We start from the raw sequence: 16,884 nt of genomic DNA on the forward strand, positions 1-16,884 counted from the left end.
GCCAGGATGGGAGGAGCAGCTCAGTGGTACTGCACATGCCCAGCACAGACAAGGCCTTCAGTTTGATCCCTAGCACCTCCAAACAGAGGAGGGAAGGCAGAGTGCACAAAGAAACAGTACAAAACAGTATACTCTGGCAAAAATGGAGCAAGGCTTTTTTTTTTTTTAAAGTAACAACCAAGAGCTGGAGAGACAGCTCAGCACTTAATAGCACTTACTGTTCTTCCAGAGAACTCAAATTTGGTTTCCAGTACCCATGTCTAACAGCTTACAACTGCCTATAACATCAGCTCTAGAGGATCCAACACCTCTTTTCTCTGCTGACATGCACTCATGTGCACACACATATAAACATAAATAATTTTTTTTTTAATGAGCAATCAAGAGACTGGAGAGTTGGCTCAGCAGCTAACAGCACTTGCTGTTCTTCCAGAGAACACAGGCTCAGTTCTGAGGAGCCGCTTAGCAGCTTGCAACCATCCCTCTAACTCCAGCTCCAGGAAATCCCAGGCCCTTTCTGGCCTCTGCCGCTATCAGGCATGTATGTAGTGCACATTCATACATGCTGGCAAAACACTCATACACTTAGAATAGAAATATATTTTTTAAAATGAACAATCATCTCTGAGTTCGAATCCAGCCTGGTCTACAGAGCAAGTTCTAGGGCAGCCAGGACTACACAGAGAAACCCTATCTAGAAGAACAAAACACAACAAAAATTCTACCTGAAAAGGCAGCTTCAGGTACCAAGGAAGACCCAATTTAGTTCCACCAAACACCAGCAGATGGACTGCCCTTGGGCAGAGGCAACTATACTGTCATCTAGTTCTACCTGCACACAGGAGTCTCAGGCAGGGCCAACTGGAGCCATTACAAGTTGGAGCCCCATTGGCTGGCCCACTGAGCCCCTGCATTAACTTCAGAATGTGAAATTTGTCTCTAAAGACTAACCATTGCACTGGTTCCTTCTATCAACTAACATCCACACCCACACCCAGAGAGAGAGAGAGAGAGAGAGAGACAGACAGACAGACAGACAGACAGACAGACAGACAAAGACAGAGACAGAGACAGGGTGGGGGCAGAGAGGGTGGGAAGAACCGAGACCACCACAAAGATTAGGAGACACAAAACACAACAATTGCATCAATGAAAAATTTCATAAAAAGCCTAACAAAGTCATGATATATAAAATGTTAATATTCCTAATACATAAAGAACTCTTAAATTAAGAAGGAAAAGACAAACTAGATAGTGGTGGCACATGCCTTTAATATCAGCATCAGGCCAGCCTGGTCTACAGAGTGAGTTCCAGGGCAGCTAGGGCTCCACAGAGAAACCCTGTCTCGAAAAACCAAAAAGATAGTGTTAATACACGTGTGTCAAAGTTCCAGGTTTATCAGCACTACCAAAGAAAAATTAAAACTGTAACACATTCTCCTTCAGAAGATAAGTTACTTTCTTATCAGCTGAAGGGATCATCCCGCTAGCCAAAGGTTACTTTCTTTCTGTTTTGAAGGTATTACTCGGTAGTCCAAACCTACCTCAAATTAAAGCCTCAGTCCTCTGCCACCTAACTTAAAAAAGGCATTTTCATACTTTGCTGATAGAATTCCAAACTGATGTAATCATTTTGGAAGAGAATTTGGGAAGACTTTTAAAAAAACCACAAAATTATTTATCCTTAATCTGGCAGTCCCACTTTAAGCAATTTAAACTGGAGACACAGCTGTGATAATAGTGAAAAGGCTATCTGTTGAAACATTGTTTATAATAGCAAATACTCAGCCAGTGCCCACAGGCAAGAGCGTGGCTGAATAAACTACTTATCTATGTGATGAATGAAGCTTCGCTGGAGCAAGGATTCTGTAGCTCCTAGCACACAGCGATTTATAGACTGCATCCTCAGAGAGAGCAAAGTTCACAGGTGGGAAGGTGAAGAAATGAGGGGGAAGGGACACTTCTCTGAATGCTGTTTTCCTACTGGTCTGGCTTTAGGACCAAGCTAATGCTTCACACACGTAAATGAGCCTGGCAAGCTTGCTTGCTTTTCCTTTCTGCAGTGCTGGAGAACTAAACTGCAACTTCATAAATGCCCAGCGAGTGCTCTACTGCGGAGTATCTCTTAGTCCCTGAATTTCAGATAACTAACACAGTCATACATTAAAATTGGAAAATTAACAATTTTAGAAAACAATACTCTGACTACATGCTCAAGAGCTAGAGACGACGACTACATATAGGTACTGTGCAATGCATACAAAATCTCCTTTTTCGTAGAAGTAGGCATCGATTCTGATGTTGTCAGTATTCTAACGTTGAGTAAATAAGAAAAATGTGTGGTGGGTAATTAAAGCTAGACTCTCCACCACTAGGAAAACAATGAATCGTGAAATGAGGAGGAGGAGGAGGAGGAGAGACAATACTGGAGGTACCACTATGAACTCAGTGTTTAATATAGATAAGTGTACATATACATACATATTTGACTGTCAATGAAGCAACACAATTCCAGTAAAAAGTGAACACCCTAACAACCAGATCTTGGTTTCTAAATATAATGGTCTACAGAAAGAAATGTCTCAACTCAGCATGGTGACTCAAGCTTGAAATCTCAGTGCTGTGGAGGCCGAGACAGGAGCACAGGAAGTCAACATCATCACTGGCCCATTGGAAGGCCAGCCTGAACTACAGGAGACTGTCTCAAAAACGAAACAAAATAAAAACCCAGAACTAGGCAGAGAAAGCAAAAAAAAAAACACAAACCTAAAATGTCACTGTAGTGCCGGAACATACACTGGGACTCAAAAATAATGTCATGTCAAAAAAAATACCAACATGAAATCTCACGATGCCCAAAAGTCCACTGAGCAACCAAATACATGACAGTTAGAATCCAAGAATATAATAAATACCCTGTGTGTGTGTGTGTGTGTGTGTGTGTACACGTGTGNGGGGAGGGGAAGGAAGGAGAGGGAGAGAGAAAGAGAGACAGACAGACAGACATAGTCTCACTATATAGCCTTGGCTTGCCTAAACTTCCTATGTAGACCATAGTGACCCCAAACTCATAGAGATTAGCTTGTTTCTGCCTCTGAAGTGCTGGGATTAAAAGAATGTATCACTATGCCCTGTATAATTTTGAAGGTAGAAGGGACATTTTCCTTATATATAATTTCAAATAAAAAAATAAAGAATGAGTGAAAGAAACAGAAAAAAATAAGAACTACAACTTCTTTTAAAAGTAACAGATGGAGCTGGGTGGTGGTGGTGCATGCCTTTAAACCCAGCACTTGGGAGGCAGAGGCAGGTGATTTCTGGGTTCAAGGCCAGCCAGGTCTACAAAGTGAGTTCCAGGGCAGCCAGGGCTACACAGAGAAACCCTGTCTTGGAAAACAAAACAAAACAAAACAAAACAACAGGGCTGGAGAGATAGCTCAGTGGTTAAGAGCACTGTCTGCTCTTCCAGAGGTTCTGAGTTCAAATTCCAGCAACCACATGGTGGCTCACAACCAGCTGTAGTGAGATCTGACGCCCTCTTCTGGTGTGTCTGAAGACAGCTATGGTGTACTTATATATACTAAATAAAAATCTTAAAAAAAAAAAATAAATAAATAAAAAGTAACAGATGGGGGCTGGAGAGATGGCTCAGTGGTTTAAGAGCACTGACTGCTCTTCTAAAGGTCTTGAGTTCAAATCCCAGCAACCACAAAGCAACCACATGGTAGCTCACAACCATCCATAATGGTGGTTAAGAGCCCCTGCTCTCTTCTCAGCACACACATGGTAGCTCACAACCATTCATAACATCCAGGGGACCCAACACCCTCTCCTGATCCCCACAGGCACCAGACAAGCATGTGGAACACATGCATACAAGCAAAATATGCATGCAGCTTTTTTCCCCCTTAAAAGAAAATGGAAGAGGTGGGCAAAAGAAGTGAGAGAGCCAAAGAGAAAAGATGCCCAAACCGGGCTTGTGATCCCAGCATTTACAAGGTCAAGACAAGGGGAACACTGCAAGTTCAAGGCCAGCCTATGCTACACAGTAAACTGCCAGCCTGAGCTACACAAGAAATGTTTTAGAAGCCAAGTACAAGATTCTGAGATATAGGTGCAAAGGCCTCCTAAGAGGGACGAGAAATAAATCAAGTGTCTCCCCTGCAGACACTTTTCTAAAGGCCTAGCACAGAAATACTATCTCATAACGAGAGAACCTGTAAGTTTCTGGTTACTGGTAAGAAACTGGTCAACACTGGTTACTCTTCTCAAACCAATAAGCACAAGGCGTCCGAGTGACTAGGTCTCGTGGACGCTGCTCACTCATAGCAGATTGCAGCGAAGTTTCAACCACATAGGATTCTGCTCTCTCTCTCCTGGCAGCCTTCTTCGTACCAAGCTTATTCTGGACAAAAGGCAAAAGCATAATTAGGAATGCGCCATGTGTTCTGAATATTCTTAAGTGGCGTTTTAACCAGATCCTCAAAAAATTTCATTCAGCTATTTCAACGAATTTGTATTGGTATAAGAACACACCTACGATCAGGTGGTGAAGTAAAAACAATACCAAACGGCAAGCTAGAGCTTCAACTCAGCTTCTCCGGACTTTTAAGTACAAACTCCCAGTGACCTTTTCGTATCCCACTTCTCCCAATAGAATGGCCCCCACAGTGGGTTAATTAACCTCATCATGGGGTTAATAACTACCCGGCACGGACAGAATAAAAAAAAAAAGTAGCTTCCCACCATCCTAAAAGCCCAGGGGTACCACGCATGAGCAGGGTGGGAAGGAAGCAAAGCAAGGAGCAAGCAGAGCTGTCGGATCCACGCAAAGCCCTCCACTTCCGACTCCGCAGGAGCCTGACAGCGATCTCCAGGCAAAGCTTTCCCTGGCTTCGAAAGGAACGGCCCGGGGAGGGTGTTTTCTGGCTGTCCGGATCTCAAAGGCTCGTGCTGCAGAGGAAGAAGGAGGGCCGCGGTCCCCGGAGACCAGCGCCCACTAGGCGGCCTGCGCGCGGGCCTCGGGCGGCGCTGAGCTGGCGCCGGGAAGGGCTGGTCAGCAGCGCTGCGGACGTCTCCTGGCCTGGGCTGCCCTGCTTCCGCTTACCTACGTTCTTTGCTCCCAGCACCTAAGCTTCTGCCCGGACGGACGCTGCGGGACCGCTGCTTCGCCCACGCCCACGCCCACGCCCGGGGAAGCCAGGCCAGCCACCGGGGCTCCGGCCTGCTTTCGGCCGGCGAGGCGGCCGAGCTTCCTCCCAGCGGCGGCGCGACACCCGCGCCTGCTTTTCGCGTCACCTCCTTCCTTGCCCTTCCGCCAGGAGCTCCGCCCACGCCTTGTGCGAAGGGCGTGACTAGGGCGTTAACCTCTAGGTGCTGCTGGGTGCACTGCTGTCCCTAAAGTCCTGGATCTGCAAGGGCCGGTATGGGGAGAAACTGCAATCTTGAGCGGCCCAGGCGCCACAAAGCAGGTTTCCGAATTCCGGTCATCAGCTCCCCTCAAGCTTTTACTTGAGAAAGGCTAAAACTGACCAAGCTGATGTACGATCCACTGAGCCCTCACATTCCTGCTCTGGACTACAGTTTAAGGTCAGGCCCACTCCACTTTGCCATTTGATCTTACCCGTTGGTAATGTAATTTACTTCTTTCATATTTTCCCAGGAGGGTAGAGTCTTCGTCTGGACCGTAACTAGCCTACCCGAACTCAGGAAGTATTCTCTTAATGGTAGGGCGCTTCATCATCTATCCAGAGAACTATTTGGTCTCACTATGCAGCACTGACTAGCATCAAACTTAGATCCTCCTGCCTCAGCCTCCTGAGAGCTGGGGTAACCTACCGGTGTGCACAAGCAACTCAATAAAACAGTTCCGGGAATCTTTCTAGAATAAGCACTCCCAGCAGTAGTGAGATAAAAGGAGAAAGGTCCTCGATGAACCTAAGTCAGGACAGCTCCTGAAAGGTTTCCATCCCAGGTCCAGTTTGTATTCTCACTTTATACTTTAAAAACACAGGCTAGCAAGCGAGATGTGGAAATAAACGGGCGAGATGTGGGAATAAAACAGGATGAGTTCTGGGACAGCCAAGGCTACAGAGTAGTCCTGTCTTGAAAAAAAAACAAAACAGACAAAACAAAAGAAGGAAAGAAAGAAAAAAAGAAAATGAAAGAAATAAGATGCAGATACAGAGATACAGATACAAGAGACATTTAGTACATCAAACAGACAAGACCAGAATAGAGTTCCCCTTCATTGTATTACAATTAAAACATTAACTATACAAAATAAAGAAAGTATATTGAAGCCAGGCAGTTGTGGCTCATGCCTTTAATCCCAGCACTTAGGAGGCAGAGGCAGGNGGATTTCTGAGTTCCAGGACAGCCTGGTCTACAGAGTGAGTTCCAGGACAGCCAGGGCTATACAGAGAAGCCCTGTCTCGGAAAAAAACAAAACAAAACAGAAACACCTGGATTATATGACACCATAGGTCAATGGATTCAACAGATATCTACAGAGTATCGCATGTCAACACTACAGCACTACACAATACACATTTTCTCCACAGCCTTTCTTTTAGGTTATACATTAGGACACAGTGGATCTTAACAAGTCTAGGCAAGTTGAAATGATCCCAGGTCTTCTCTCTGATCAAAATGGAATAAAACTACTACTCAATAGCTAAAGAGACGCTAGAACGTGGGAACCTCATGAACATTAAACAGCACACAACAAATGTGTCCTTGACAAAATCAAGGAGACTTAAATCATAGAATCAAACAAAAATGAAAACATATCAAAACCTATTGGATATGGTGAAAGCAGTCCAAAGAGGGAGGCTCTAAGTGCCTGCCTTAGGTAATCAAATAAATCTCAAGTAACTCAATGATACACCTTGAAGCCCTAAAAAAAACAAAAACAAAAACAAATGAGAACCCCTAAAACAGTAGAGGAAATGAAAACATTAAGCAAGCAGGTCCAGAGAGAGAAGAGAAGAAAAAAAAAAAAGATCTGGGCAGAAGCCAGGCACATATGCCTTTGTCCCAGCTCTCAGGAGGCAGAGGCAATCTTGAGGCCAACCTGGTCTACAGAGTTTGTTCCAGGACAGCTAAGGCTACACAGAGAAACCATGTATCAAATACAAACAAAACAAAACCTGAATTTGATTCTTAGTATCCACATCAGGTAGTTCATAACCACCTGCAGCCCAAGTACAAAGGGATCCAATGCCCTCTTCTGCTCTCCCAAGGACGATCACATACATAAGACACACATTTATATAGATATATACATATAAGTTTTTTAAAAACGTAAAAGTAAATCTTAAAAAAAAAACCCAAAAGATTAAGAGGGAGATGTAGCTGCCTGCAGCCACACTAATTGGGTTCTTGAGTGGGAGGTGGGAGCTGTATGGTGAGAGAAGTAAGGAGACCAAGACCCATTTCTGATCAAGGCCCAATGTTTACTAAGAGTCTGTATTTATAAAAGGCCCATCCCCCGCCATGTCAGGCTTTTTTGATGCTTTGTTGCTGAGTTGTTAACAATAGTCTGTCAGAACTATTAGCATTGGGTCACCAAGTCCACAGGTTGTCTGCTATCTCAGGAATATCTCAGGAAGACAGGTTCAGCCTCTCAGTGGTAGTGGCGGGGTCTTGTAGAAGAGCAGAGGCAAGTGACAGAACAATAAAGCTGACAGAACAATAAAGCCATCTAGGTCGGAAGGCTCCATCCCAGGTGGTCTCATTCACAGTGGCAGCAAGGTCTGAGCCAGCCTACTTCAAGGCTGGGGGAGGCTACAGGGAGATAGCTCCAGGAGCATTGGTGACTCTCATGCTAAGCATTAAGACTAGACCAGTCCTGAGATACTGAAAGTGTTTGGACATGCAGGCTGTCCCCTGGACATGCAGGGTATTGTTTGGACATGTAGGTATTACTTGGAGTGTTTCTCCATAGAAGACTAAGGCTAGGTAATGGGAGGAATGTAAAAACAGGGTGAAAGGTTGAGAGGGCTCTGTAGCAGTCAGGAGGGCCTCCTTGCCCTTGAGGAGTGAGGTGAGGGCTGGCTAGGCTAGGGGGAGTCCAAAGATTCTATAAGATGACCGTGAGTGGCTTGGTTAAAGAGGTTTGGGTAAGACTTCAAATTTTCAAATCCAAACACAAAGAGAATTTGCTAAGTCCAGGAAGAAGGGACAGTGCTGGTTTAGGTTTTTGTGTGTTTGTTTGGGGAGGGTATATCCTGGATTAGAGCTTCGCAGTTTTGAGATATGGGTGGGAAGAGGGAGTCAGGGTGAGACCAAGGTCAGTTACATACCAGGAGTGCTATCCGGACCTTAGGAGGGAACACCAAGTATTCCAGGTCACCAGAAAATTAAGGGCAGTGGAAATGTGCTGTAGAGACAGTTTAAAGAGGCAGTTAAAAAAAAAAAAAAAAAGAGGTCTTCTACATAATAAAGTGCTGGGTACAGGAGGCTCTGCAGGGAGCCAGCAAGAGTAAGGTCCCAAGAACCACTCGCTGCTGCCTCCACCTCCTCCTCCTCCTCCTCCTCCTCCCTCTTTTCTCCTTCCTCCCCCCTCCTTCTCCCTTTTCCTTCTCTCTGCATAAGCATTTTCTCTCTTCCTCCTTGCCCTCTCTCTCCCTTCCCATGGTAACTTCTCACCTCCTTCCTTGGGGCACAGCTTCTCAATTAACTTGTCACACACGCACGCGTGCACACGCGCGCACGCACACAAGCACACAAACACACACACACACACACACACACACACACACACACGAACGCACGCATGTATTAATTTGGCTTGAATTGTCTCATTTCACTGGCAGAGAAATCACTCATCAGGTCTGAATGTCAGCAGTTTCAGCTATGCTCCCCTTGGAGGACATTTTTAAGGTCCCTTTGGATTTGGAAGCCAAGTGTACCTCCTCTGAGCAATACTCAGGGTATACCCACCCTTAAGGGTATGCTGTGACTATGAAGTGTTCAGTAGAACTTGAGAGATTTTGACTTAATTGAGCCTTTAGGCCTGTGGTAGATAAATCTGTGAGGAGTCATGCCAAGGCAGTGTTCCTAAGCATATTAGAGTTTTTGGTCCATGTCTATGAGGAGGGAATAGAAAGGAAATATTTCCTAGTGGAGGTGGCCAAAAAGGTCATCTTAGCTGGGCGTGGTGGCATTTAATCTCAGAACTCAGGAGGCAGAGGCAAGAGGATCTTTGTGAGTTCAAGACCAGCCTCATCCACAGAGCTGGATCCAGGACTGCATAAAGGGACCCAGTCTTGAAAACAAATTAAATTAAATTTATAAAGGACATCCTCAAAAGTTGTACCTCTGCTCGATGAGGTACCCACTGGCAGGAGGAGGGACGTGATCCTGAGAAAGGAGCAGCATTCCAGGGCCACCAAGGATTGGGTGCCCTCTACCTGGTGGGTGACTGTGGTGGTGTGGCAGTGCTGGAGCTGCCTGAGGAAGGCATCGGAGGAGCCAGGAAAGGATGGAGGAGGAGTGGAGGATCCCCATGAGGGTCACCACATGAAAGATCAACAAGCTCAGACAGCTGAGCATTAACACCTCAGGGCAGACAGAAGAAGACATGAGCACATACGGGGCCTCTAGGTTGCAGCCCGGGGCGGGGCAGGCAGTAGCTGCAGGGCAAAGCAAAGGAAGTGGGAAGAGGACTCTTTCCCTTTCTCTCCCTCTTTCCCTCCCTCTCCCCCTCCCCTCCCCCTCTCTATGGCTGGTGTTGCTAGGGGTATCCAGGGAACCAAGATGAGCAGTGGGTTAAAGAATGTCAGGTAATAGACAAACATCTCCCCTGGGGAAGAATCTGGACAAATGAGTTACTTTAGTTTTGAGAACTGTCATTGTTTAACCAAAATGGAGGCACTTTACAAAATGGTGTTGTCATTTCGTGGGCACACACACACACACACACACACACACACAAGCACAGATACACAGGGGTGGGGAGTAAGTAACGTCTCTTTGTCGGCAAGTTTTCAGCCATCTTGTCACCGAGGGCAGGGTCCTGAAACACATTTTCAAGCTTTTGCCAAGCGGCACTGGTTCCTCACGTGTACCCAGACAGTTAACTGGGGGCAGAAGGGGAGGTTAGCACCTATGCCCTGTGTGTTGGTCTGTACGTTGACAGAGGCACCAAGGTCAGTTTCTTCTTGAGTCATCTTGAATCCCGCGATGAACAAAACCTTAGAGACCAGGCTCACCTCCCCACCTACAAGGCAGCCATTCTCACCCTGCCTAACTCGGCCACCCTTTAATTCAGTTCCTCGTATTGTGGTGACCCCCCAACTATAAGATTATTTTCATTGCTACTTCATAACTGTAATTTTGGGAGTTATAGACTGTAATGTAAATATCTGTTTTCTGATGGTCTTAGGCGACCCCTGTGAATGGGTCGTTCAACCCCAAGGTTGAGAACCAGTGATCTCAGGGGTCAGCAATGTCCCTTCACAGACTGATAAGCAAGCAGTTTAGCAATGTATCAGAGTACCTTGCAGGCAGGACCGGATGTGACAGTAACTCTGGCATGGCCTCCACTGCACCTTAGCCAGGACTGTTTAGTTAGGTCCTCGCCCTCACATCAGGACCTGGAAGCTGAATACTGGACTCAATACTGAATACTGAATACAGATGTGGGATCTCTGGGCTCTGTTTATTTCTCACTGGCCACACTGAGTCAGTCTCCTCTGCTTTTCACCACTCCATGTCTCTGTAATTGGTTTACTGGAGATTGGAGGAATGGTCTAGCATTGAGGGGCTGCCCAGGCAAGCTTTGCCCTAAAATCTCCAGTCGTGGTTCCTTTGTGTCACAGACAAGATCTCTGTGTCTTTACTCAGAAGGAAAGTCAGGAAGGACACTTTTATTGCACCCAGCATGATGGTGCACACCTGTAATCCCAGCACTTGGGAGCCAGATGGAAGCAGAAAGTTCTAGAGCTTCAGGCCAGCCTGTGCTAGTAAGACCCTATCTAAAAAATACAGAAATGGAGAGAGAGAGAGAAAAAAAAAAGAGAGGACGATAGCAAGAGTTACTTACAGGCATGTGGGTGAGGGGTGACTTACAGGAGCAGAAATGACTCAAAGACAGCTGTATCACCAGAGCCAGCCAGCATAGGTGACAGCTCTTGAAAGCTGGAAACCCGGAGCTCATTGCACAGCCTGCAGGCAGCTTGACAGGTTGCAGTGTCTTGGTTCTGGCAGCTCACATAGTCAAATGTCTCTCAGCAGTCCTCACTGCTTATATAAGCGTGCGGAAGGTGGAGCCTCACGTGGTTGGCTGAATTGGACTTTTATGGTATCCTTATATTGGTCTGTCTCTGGTTACCTATCTGGGGGCAGTATATGTTTAGTCACATCTCTTTGGGAATGTGGTGACACGTGTGCATATACACACACCATCCTAGTTAGCATTAACTTGTCACAGCCTAGAGTCACCGGAGAGGAGAAGGTCAGTGGAGGAACTAAGTACCCTGATCAGATTCGATTGTGGGTTATGTTTGTGAAGACTGTCTGGATCGTTGATTGATGAAAGGGATACAGCCCACTCCAAGTGGCACCATCCCCTAGAAAAGGGTCCTGGGCTGTATAAGGAAGCTAGCAGAGTATGAGTGTGTAGCAAGCAGTGTTACTCAGTAGTTTTTATTGTACTTTGCTACATTCTCTCCAGTAGTGACAAGAGCAACAGGCCCCCCAAAACCTGGGCGCTGTCCCGAGGCGAAAAGTTCACGGAAACTCAGTCTCCTGGAATCGTGGCATCCTGTATAATGAGTGCTCCAATGTCCTTGCTTTAGTTNGAAAACAGATNCATGTGCTTTCCCTTAATACATAGCCAAGTTAGATCCTAGGCAGTCAGTTCTTGAGCTGACCCTGGGTTTAGGTAGCTAAGTCACTTGCTCTACACAGGAATTTACCACTCTCTAGGAAGAAGGAAGTTTGTGATTTAAAGAGGAACCAGAGTAGATACTTAGAACCATAGGTAGCTGATTTACACCCATACACAAGTATTTACAATGGTCCAGGGGGAAGGAAGGTAGACTATAGGAACTATGGCAAGGGCATGAAGCCCTTGCCCCTGGCTTCTAAGTTTAAGCTGACTTTAGGTGGAGCTGTTTTTTTGTTTATTTATTTATTATATGTAAGTACACTGTAGCTGTCTTCAGACACTCCAGAAGAGTCAGATCTTGTTACGGATAGTTATGCGCCACCATGTGGTTGCTGGGATTTGAACTCCGGACCTTCGGAAGAGCAGTCGGGTGCTCTTACCCACTGAGCCATCTCACCAGCCCCAGGTGGAGCTGTTTTTGATCCCAGCTGATTAACACTGAATTTTATCCCAGTTGGTTCCTGCCAGTCCTTCTGTGTTCACATTCTTCTGTTTTGTGTAACTTCCCTATTTTCTTCTGTATAAATAGTGTGATGCTCAATTTGACATTACATTCAGATACCACACTCCCTTGTGTCCGTATTTGTTTGTCACCCCACATTCGCCGAATCCCCACTCACCTGCAACCAGAGACCCGTTCCATGCAGATCGGGGACCCAAGTGAGGTCCGTCTGCAGCAGTACTTCCCTGGATGGAGTCCTCTGGCCAGAGGAAATGCTGAATGAAATAGCAGGTGCTCCTGCCTTTAGCCACCTTGAGTTACTGCCCTTGTGTCTTTCAATGGCAAACTGTGACCTGGAAGTGGAAGTCTAACATGAAATAAACACTCTTTCTTCCTAGGTTAATTTTGGTCAGCGTTTTATCACAGCAAAAGGGAACTAGCACACATGTGCGTGCACTCGCACATACAGTTGCCTCTACTACCTGAGTGTGGGAATAAAGACTTGCACCAGTACACCCAGCAATACATGTAATTTTTAATTCTTGTTGTTTTGTCTTTGCAAGGCAGGGTTTCTCTGCATAGCCCTGGCTGTCCTGGAACTCCATCTGTAGACCAGGCTGAACTCAGTCTGCCTCTGCCTCCTGAGTGCTGGGATTAAAGGCATATGAGACTACTACCTGGCTATTTTTTAAATTTTTAAAAGGTCCTGGTTTGGGGTTTGAGGGACACTGAGGTGGTGGCTATCCTTTTGGGTGAGAAATTTATTAGAAGATTTTTTTTGTAAATTGGTATTACATTTACTTATGGAGGGATGCATTCCGGAGCATGTGTGTGGTGGTCAGAGACAATTTGTGGGAATCAGCTGTCTCCCTCCATCATTCAGTTCTCAGGACTGAACTTGGGGGGTCAATCTTGACAGCCAAAGCCTTTAACTGCTGAACTCACATGTCCTGTGCCTGGCAAGGGCACATGTGCACTCCACATTTGTAGAGGATCTGCACACATACTAAGTGACTTAGCATGGACACTCTCTAGTGGTTTGTCTGCTCTGACTGAATCTCTAACCCAGGTACTGCCTTAGGAGGAATGTAAGGCTCAGCGGCCCAGGGAACATGCAGACTCTTCGGCAGAGACCATTATGATAAGGCATAGAAGATAATTGAGATGTCAACATCAAGAATCTCGGAGACAAGGCTGACTACACGACCGGAGGGACAAGTTGGAACTTTAGAATGATTGCCGGCCTTTGCTCCCATCCTTATAAGTCATGCACGTTTTCATTGTTTCTGAGGCAGGTCTTATATAGTCCAGGGTGGCCTCAAACATAGTATGTAGCAGAGTACAACTTTGAACTTCTGATCTCTTGCCCCCATTGCCCAAATTCTGGGTGCCATACATATATACCTGGCTTATTTGGTAGTGCTAATAATCCAACCCAGGGCCTCATGTGTACTACCCTGAAGGCACGCTAACCAGAGCTGCGGTCCAAGATGAGGCAGTGGGGGTTTTTGTTTGTTTGTTTTTAAAGCTTTATTTTATATATGAGTACACCATTGCTCTCTTTAGACACACCAGAAGAGGGCATCAGATCTCATTATATATGGACAGTTTTGAGCCACCGTGTGGTTGCTGGGAATTGAACTCAGGACCTCTGGAAACAATCTGTGCTCTTAACCTCTGAGCCATCTCTCCAGCTCAGTGTTTTAAAGATGTTAATGTGTCACCTTCTCAAACCACCAGCTCTATGAAAAAGGAACAGGGCTGGTGAGATGGCTCAGTGGGCAAGAGCACCCGACTGCTCTTCCAAAGGTCCAGAGTTCAAATCCCAGCAACCACATGATGTCTCATAACCATCTGTAACAAGATCTGACGCCCTCTTCTGGAGTGTCTGTAGACAGCTATAGTGTACTTACATATAATAAATAAATAAATCTTAAAAAAAAAAAAAAGAAAAAGAAAAAGAAAAAGGAACAAACTCAGGGTTTCAATTCCCGACTCACTGTGGTGACAGGCAACACAAACTCTGGTGCCATGGTAATAGTTACATGATGCCATCTTTAAAGGTAACAGAATCCAGGCCTCCATTTTCTTGTCTGCCTCAACTGGACTTTTAGATAGGGTATAGGCAGAGGACTAAGAGGACCCAGAAACTGGCCAAGGATTTCAGACAGGCTGGGTAAGTGCTTTTGACTTCTAGATGTGTGAGGGAATCTAGTCTGACAGGTTTTGACTTCCTTTTTCTCTCCCTTCTCCCTCACTCTCAGATCACGTGTATCCTGGGCTAGTCTCAGTCTATGTAGCCAAGTATGTTACGGTTTCTACTACTGTTATTAAATACACATGACAGAAATCAAGTTGTGGAGAAAAGGGCTTATTTGGCTTACATTTCCACACCATGGCTCATCATCTAAGGAAGTCAGAACAGGAACTCTAACGGGAAGGCACTTGGAGGAGCCATGGAGGCCGGAAGCCATGGAGGAGTGTTGCTTACTGGCTTGCTCGGCATGCTTTCTTATAGATCCCAGGACCACCAGCTCAGGTCCTTCCACATCTATCACTAATCAAGAAAATATCCTACAGTATGATCTTATGGAGGCAATTCCTAACACTACCCCCTTCCTGAATCCCTAGGGTTTCACTCTGTAGTCCTGGCTGTCCTAGAACTCTCTCTGTAGACCAGGCTGGCCTTAAATTCAGAGATCCACCTGCCTCTGCCTCTACCCTCTCTTTTTTTTTTTTTTGGTTTTTCGAGACAGGGTTTCTCTGTGTAGTCCTGGCTGTCCTGGAACTCACTCTGTAGACCAGGCTGACCTCGAATTCAGAAATCCACCTGCCTCTGCCTCCCAAGTGCTGGGATTAAAGGCATGCGCCACCACGCCCGGCGCCTCTACCCTCTCAAGTGCTGGGATTAATGGTATGTGCTACCATGCCCAGACTTTATTTGTCCATCCATCCATCCATCCCTGTTGAAGAGAAGGTTTTTATTGTAGACATGAGGGAAGGGTACAGCATCTGGAAGAGTTTAGAGCAGGGCCAGTAGACTAAGCATGGCCAGTGGAATGAACTTGGCTATGAGAGAGCTGGGAGGACCAGACAGGAAGAGAAGAGTGAGCAAAGTGGGGCCAAGGCCAAGGACCCAGAGGTAGTAGTTTATTTAAGCCTGGGCCTACGCATTCCTGGCTAACCTTGAGCCTAGAGATCTAAGTGTCTGCTTTCTGAGTGCTGCAATTAAAGGCAAAACCACCACACCTGCTTTGCACAGCTTTTTAAAAAGATGTATCTTTGTCTGTCTGTCTGTCTAAAGGTGCATCTCTTTGTGGCTCAAAGCTCAGAAGAGGGCATTAGGCCTCTTGGAGCTAGAGTTACAGACATTTACTGATATCTGAACTTGGGGCCCCATGATTGTGATTTTAATGACTGAGCTATTTCTCCAGTCAAACTTTTTCTCTTTCATCTTTCTTTATCTACATTTTGTGCATGCTTGGAGACAACTGTGTATTTCTTTACTTTTAGTGCTTAGGAGGCAGAAGCAGGTGGGGTGTGTGTGTGTGTGTGTATTTATATATTTGTATTTCCAGGACAGTTAGGATTATGTAGAGAAACTTTTTGTCTCAAACTGGCAAAAGCTTTGTAATTCTATACCATGTATGTTCTATGTGAGTAGCTGTGTGTAAATGTGGGTACATGCTTACAGCGAACAGTTAGAGGTCAGAGGATAACATCAGGTGTCAGTCCTCAGCTTCCACCTTGAGACAGGGTCTCTTTTTCTGCTGTACAACAGACCAACACACCCATTAGTTTCTTGCGATTATCGTCTAAACGTCCCACCTGCCCATGACATGCTGGGATTACAAATGCTCCCTCTTACTCATCCAGCAGTTATGTAGGTTCTGGGTATTTGAACTCAGGCCTTGCTCACAAGTACATTAGCCCACTGTCCATCTCTCCCACCCAGGGAACACTTTTTATTTTTGTGAGTCAAGTCAACTGTGCCTAATGTGACAGAAGTCATTAAGAAAGACTTTGAAAAGAGCTGGTGAAGGGCCAGGCCAATGGCTCAGTGGTAAGTGCCTGTGATGCTCTAAGACCCGAGTTAAATCCCCAGAACCCACAGGGGAAGGAGAGAACTGACTTCTGTCAAGTCCTTCTCTGATTTCTTTCTTTTGGGGGTGGGGTGGGGGGAAAGCAGGGTTTCTCTGTGTAGACTTGGCTGTCCTGGAATTCACTCTGTAGACTGGGCTGGCCTCAAACTCCCAAGTGCTGGGATTAAAGGCATGCACCATCACTTGCTGGGCTTTCTCTGATTTCTTGATGGTGTTGCACGCATAAACACCACACACACACACACACACACACACACACACACACACACACACACCCCAAAAATAAAAGATCCGGTAAACTTAATTAGGAAGTTATTGGTAATGTTGGCAAAGGTGGTTTTGCTGAGAACACAGTAAGTCATAAAATAGTTGGTATCAACCATTGAGGCACTTCTCAACTGTTCTTAGGCAAATGCTTTGAGCACTGTAAGAAGCCAGGCATG

The 16,884-nt window shown here is 45.8% G+C and overlaps 1 protein-coding gene across 3 annotated transcripts in view; it reads right to left on the reverse strand.

Annotated features, from left to right (window-relative positions):
- Positions 1–11,139, reverse strand: part of Senp5 (SUMO specific peptidase 5) — a 38,621-nt gene extending 27,482 nt beyond the window's left edge. For 2 of the 3 annotated variants that reach the window (XM_021209127.2, XM_029544698.1), the window contains exon 1: positions 5,108–5,393. The gene's annotated coding sequence lies outside the window, so the exon portion shown is untranslated. Of the gene's footprint in view, positions 1–5,107; positions 5,394–8,306; positions 8,384–11,050 lie in introns of those variants that run through there. The other variant, XM_029544697.1, reaches the window with a different exon arrangement.
- Positions 11,140–16,884: the final 5,745 nt, after the last annotated feature.

The sequence above is a fragment of the Mus pahari genome, chromosome 12, assembly GCF_900095145.1.
Source record: "Mus pahari chromosome 12, PAHARI_EIJ_v1.1, whole genome shotgun sequence".
NCBI classification, from domain to species: Eukaryota; Metazoa; Chordata; class Mammalia; order Rodentia; family Muridae; genus Mus; species Mus pahari.